This window comes from Azolla caroliniana, unplaced genomic scaffold (assembly GCF_043228905.1).
Source record: "Azolla caroliniana isolate FFs.n. ecotype wild unplaced genomic scaffold, voAzoCaro1.0.p SCAF_18, whole genome shotgun sequence".
NCBI classification, from domain to species: Eukaryota; Viridiplantae; Streptophyta; class Polypodiopsida; order Salviniales; family Salviniaceae; genus Azolla; species Azolla caroliniana.
This window is the reverse complement of record NW_028230453.1, coordinates 6,628,562-6,635,009: the sequence shown is the minus strand read 5'-3', so window position 1 is coordinate 6,635,009 and position 6,448 is coordinate 6,628,562.

Here is a 6,448-nt window from a genome sequence, read left to right as displayed (position 1 = left end):
GGCCGTGTGATTGTGCAAGGGCACAGAGACGGGAGGATATTCATCCTCGACTCCAGTGACGACAGCACCGCAATGTTCGCGAAGGGACGAAAATCCGAGTCGGACATCGACTTGTGGCACAAGCGGATAGGCCACATCAACTACCAGCGGCTTCAAGATCTGCAATCGAAACAGGTAGTGTTCGGATTGCCCAAATTTAGTGGCCGAAAGGCACAAATTTGTGAAGCCTTCCAGCTCGTGAAGCAACACCAACTTCCTTTCCCCAATGAGCGAAACCGGAGCCGGAACAAGCTCGACCTTATACACTCCGATGTGTGGGGGCCGGCACAAAACGTTAGTCTTGGCGGGAGCCGATATTTCGTCTCCTTCATCGACGACCACACGCGGCACACGTGGATCTACCTCATTGAAAGAAAGAGCGAAGTCTTCGACTGTTTCCGGGACCTCAAGGGGTTCGTGGAAACGGAAACGGGACGAAAGATCAAGTGCCTGCGATCGGATGGCGAGAAAGAGTACTTTTCCGGTCAATTCAACGGTTATCTATAACAAATGGGAATTCGGCGCGAATTCAGTTGTAGATACACGCTGGAGCAGAACGGCGTGGCCGAGAGGAAGAATCGGTCAGTTGTGGAAGCGGCACGGGCAATGCTGGAGGAGAAGAGCTTGCCCAAGTTCTACTGGGCCGAGGCGGTAAGGACCGCGGTATACATCCAGAACCGGATCGGAGACAAAGTGTCGGCGCACGAGCTATATTTCGGAACGAAGCCGAACTTGCGACACTTGAGGGTGTTCAGTAGCATTGCGCATGTGCATGTACCGAAGGAGAAAAGGAGGAAGCTGGATGCAAAGGCCGAGAAATGCATCTTGGTTGGTAACTCGGACGAGCAGAAGGGTTATAAGTGCTATAACCCTCGCACCAAACAAGCGCGTGTTAGCCGCGACGTTGTGTTTGACGAGTCCGCGTCCTGGTACCAGCCCCCGACTCCGAAACCCGACTCCAATCCGAGCTCTAACGATGAGGTCAGCGAGGCCGAGATGCCTCCGGATGAGCCCGACTCCGAGGGAACCGGTGACGGGTCTTTAAAGGTGAAGTCCACGTCGACCGAGAAGGCCTCGACATCGGCTAATGCGAGATTACGCCGATCTACCCGCCAGAAGAATCCTGTTTTGCGGTTCGGATACAACGAGTACATGGCGCATCATTATGCGTACATGACCCGTGTAGCGGAAGTGCATGAGCCAGAGAGCTACGTAGAAGCGTCTAAAGACGCGAATTGGCGTGCCGTGATGGAGGAAGAGATGCATGCATTGGCGGAGAACGACACCTGGGACCTGGTTGACGCACCAAGAGGGGTAAAACCAATCGGGTGTATATGGGTGTACAAGGTCAAGTACAACACCGATGGCTCGGTCAACCGGTACAAGGCTCGGCTAGTGGCAAAGGGCTACGCGCAGAAACACGGCATCGACTACGATGAGACATTTGCGTTGGTCACGAAAATGACGACCGTCCGTGTTTTGCTCGCAGTAGCTGCGGTGAAGGGGTGGCACTTACATCATATGGATGTAAAGAATGCGTTCCTCAAGGTGACCTTGAGGAACAGGTGTACATGGTACAACCCCCCGGATTTCACTCCGGAACGAACTCCTCGGCAGTATGCCGACTGAAGAAGTCCCTTTACGGACTAAAGCAAGCCCCGCGTGCCTGGAACGCGAAGATCATGCAACAACTGCGTTGGATGGGCTTCGGCACGTCCAAATCGGACTCCTCCTTGTTCATCCGGAAAGGTCGACTCGGACCGGTTAGTATCTTACTATATGTTGATGACTTGGTCATCACCGGCGCCGACCTAGGTGAAATCGACCGCGTGAAGATCCAGCTTGCGACATCGTTCGACATGAAGGATCTAGGGGACCTTCATTACTTCCTCGAGATCGAAGTGATTCGTACCCCCGAAGGCATATTGATCAGCCAACGTCATTACGTGCTGAGTATGCTCTTCAAATTCGGGATGGCCGACTGTAAGTCCGTCTTGACTCCTCTGGACAGAACCGTCAAGCTTCGTCCCGATATGGGAAAGGTATGCGACCCGATGAGGTTCCGACAAATTGTCGGAAGCCTCATATACTTGACCATCACCCGACCCGACCTCAGTTATCCGGTCGGGGTGATCAGTCAGTTCATGGCGCGACCTACCGAGGAGCACCTTCAGTGTGCGCGACGCATACTTCGATATGTCAACGGCACTAAGGACCGGGGATTGCTATATCGGACCAGTGCAGTCGCACAGTTAGTTGGCTACACCGATGCTGATTGGGCTGGCAACGCCGCCGATCGCCGATCCACGTCTGGATACGCGTTCTCCCTTGGGAGTGCCGCGATCGCGTGGAGCAGTAAGAAGCAGCCGACAGTTGCACTGTCAAGCACCAAAGCTGAGTACCGAGGAGCGGCTATCGCGACATGCGAAGCCATATGGTTGAAGTAGCTACTTAAGGACCTGCAAGAGGAGGTGTCAGATCCGACGACGATCTACTGCGACAACCTCAGCAGCATCCAGCTCGCGAAAAACCCCGTTTTCCACGCACGGACCAAGCACATTGAGGTGCACTACCATTTCGTCCGTGAGCGTGTCCTTTCCGGTGAAGTCGAACTTCAGTACGTTCCGACGGATCGGCAGACTGCCGACATCTTCACCAAGCCTCTTGGTCTGGACAAGTTGCGGCAATTCTCAGGTGCGCTCGGGTTGCGTCACCTCGACGTGCCAAACTTGAGGGGGAGAACAGTCCCGAACGACCAAGCAAGGCAGCAAGAAAGGAGCGGAGACCGCGACACCAAGTCGGTTGACTCGGTTGTCGAGTTCGACTTCGGATCGGCTGAAGAAGCCGAGGGCGGACCCGCGGAAAAGTCCGGAAGCGGACAGAAGGGGAACAGCCGAAGGAGAGAGCCGAAGCCAACCACGCATGGGGAAGATGACGTCATCGAGGGCGAGAAGACCGAAGACAAGTTGGAGACAGCCAACTCGGACGAGAGCGAAAACCGATCAGAGGTAAACGAGTCGATTCGGATGTTTGATTTAGATACGCTGAATCAACTGAGGCCCAAACGGAAGAAAAGGCAGCAGGAGAAGCGTCAACACCGCAACAACAGAAGAGCTGATAAGGGCCACATGAGCAGACAAGCCGACCGGAAGGGTCGAAGCGCGCGGAGTCGAACAGGTCGAGGAGCGCGAGCGAGGCGTGAAGCCAGGAGGAACCGGAGCTGTGAGCCCAAAGATCCCGAAGAGCCTCAAGTTGAGCTTGATGGGGAGTGTTGAGAGACAAGCTCAACATCGGCCGGATCGGCTGAAGAAGCTGAGGACCGGATCGGTTGGGACCGATCAGTTAGGCCGAATGCGTAAACCGGTACGCAGACCGGTGCGTAGGTAGAGCCGGATCGGTGCGTAAACCGGTACGCAGATCGGTGCATAGGTAGGGCTGGATCGGTGCGTAAACCGGGAGGCCATTAGGAAAGATATTCCGTGAGGAATATATTTGGGAGTTAGTGTAGGAGCTCTTAATGAGCATTGAAGTACTATCAGTACTTTTGTCAGTCCTTCTAGGACTTGTATAAAAGTGTTCATTGAACACACATATGTAAAGAGTGGTGAATAGAGATTGAGTTGTTTTTGTTGAATATAGTTCTTGTGCTTTCTCTCTCACTCTCTCTGTCTCTCCCGCGTATACTGTGTAAGCTCAAGCTCTCCATTAAACCTGAGCGTTCTTCCTTCAGTTCGGTCTTCATACTTGCTTCCGTACGCTACTTTCTACAGTTCTCAACCCTCGCGCTTTGATACCATGTGAAAGTTACTGTGCGGAAGCGTATGCCAAACGGGCTCTGCCGGATAGTAACAGTAAAGAGAAGAAGTTTTAATGGAAGCTTAACATAGAGAATAAGCATACACAAGAGAGAGTGAGAGAGAGTGAGAGAGAGAGAGAGAGCAGAACATAAAACTCTATTAAAAAAATAACACTCTATAACTTTGTACATAGACTGTGCTTAGAGAGCACTTTTATACAAGTCCATAAAGGACTAACAGGTACTTCAATGCTCACACGAGCGACTGTAACTAACTCCCAAGGATCCGTAGGCCTCTAACAGCCTACCCGTTTCAATCTGATCTAGGTCTCCGATCCGGCTCCTGGTTCCGAATATCATGCGGACATCGATCCGGCTCTAGCTTATTCAGCCAATCCGGATCCGGTTGAGCTTGCTCGCTCAACACAAATTAACCCACAACTACGATTACAATTATGCTCATAGTAACATTCCACGATGACATCCAATAATTTAAGAAAATGTATATGTCATAATAAAGGCGTGAAAGTTGAGCCTTGAAACCCAAGGCCTAGGATACACCTCCAAACCATCCTTGCCATCGGGCATGAAATAAATTGATGCCTACTATGTTCCAATTCCACCGAACAAAAGAAACACAATCCTTTAGTAATGTTTCTTTTTTTTAATGCATCCCCTAATGGTAAAGCTCCAACCATAACTCTCCAAATAAATACCTTGGCTCGTAGCATCAATCGAGAACAACCTGCCTTGATCACATGAAACCACCAATTAATGGGATTATGAAAACCCCATATCTTTATAATCCTTTCTTCCAACCACTTATGCTTGTCAATCAACTTGTGATAAGCAACATTCATTGAGATCATAATCAATCTCTTATTTCCAACAAACCTCCAATCAAGCTCTTGAGATCGCCCATCTAAATTAGGAATTGGCTCATGCGAAGATAGTATTTGTTGCAACTTATCCCAAATAAATTTATAACCTTTTGGAATACGAAATGTTGATCTTATTGTTCGAAAAGCCATTACTCTTCTTTGTGAAACCAACATAGCATCCTTAACTGTTACCAAACCCAATCTAGCCATCCGATTAAATTGAAGGTTAAGAATTTGTTTACCTTCCCACCTTAACAACCTTGATGTTGCCAAAACCTCCATTTGTAATGAATTGGCACATCCCTTGTCTTGTGGGGGATCCCATTCCACAAAATCCAACATACTTTGCCAAGATGTCAACAAATGATTAACTATCATAGACCCTGTACATTTGACATCCCTTTTAGAATTAATTACATTCCACCAATTCGCTTCAACCTTCATGTTTCCAAGCTTTATTCCGTTCTTCTCTATAAAGTATGCCACCAATTTTGTCCAAGGTTGTACACCTTCAAACATGAATTGAATGAAAGTAAATCGATGAGCCACCATATGCTCATATAGATTCAATATTGATGCCCCACCAAGACGCTTCGGAGTACAAACATGATCCCATGCCAACCATGACAAGGTACTTTTCCCTTTCCTTTTCCATAACAACATTCGCATAGAGCGTGACACCATTTCAAGAGCTTTCTTTGACCATGGGATCAAAGGAAGATAATAAGATACCATAGAGACCATAATCAATTGGACCACCTTAAGTCATACATGGAAAGGCCAAAACTGAGACCTCCAATACATAAACTTATCCTCCAACCTTTTGGATACCCACTCAATAAGTTTCACATGAGAAACTTCCACCCCAATTGGATATCCAAGGTGACGACAAATCATACCACGATGTACTATCCTTCCTGACCACCCCAACCCTAACACATCTTGTTCCGTACATGAAATGAGGACAGATTTATGTATATTAATTCTCAACCCTGAAGCATTTGAAAACAATTCCCACACATCTCTTGTCTTACTAATATTTTCCCGATTAGGTGCCAATAATATGGTCATCTGCAAGAGCTTGAACAATACATGGCTTCCCTGATGGCAACCTTAGTCCAAGCAATTCTTCCTCCATAGCCATATTGTGTAACTTAACAAGAATAGGATGTGTCACAATAGTGAATAGTAAAGAACTTACCGGGCATCCTTGTCTAATTGACCTCTGAATAGAAATCGGTTGTGTTACTCCTCCATTAAACATCACATGTGAAACCGAACCCTCCCCTAATGTGTATATCAACTTAGGTATACGATCACCAAAACCCATATGAGACATCAATTGATTTATAAATGACCAACCCACATTATCATAGGATTTCTCGATATCCAATTGTAGCAACACTAATTCTTGTTTAGCCTCCTTTACATAGTCAATTGCCATTCGAACATTTAAAATATTATGTAAAATATCTCTTTTTGCTAAAAACCCATATTGAGCATTATGAATATTGGCCATCACTTTTGCAAAAATCGTGTACATTCCTTTCCCCCATCAATGAAATAGGCCTCCATTGAGCAAAGAAAGCTGGAGAAGGCACCTTCGGCAAAAGCTTGATCAAACCAATCTTCCAAGAATGAGGCATTTCCCCTTATGTCCACACCTTCTGAAATAAAACCGTAAAAGGCCCCTTTAACTTAATCACATATTTCTTAAAGAGTTCATGTGTTT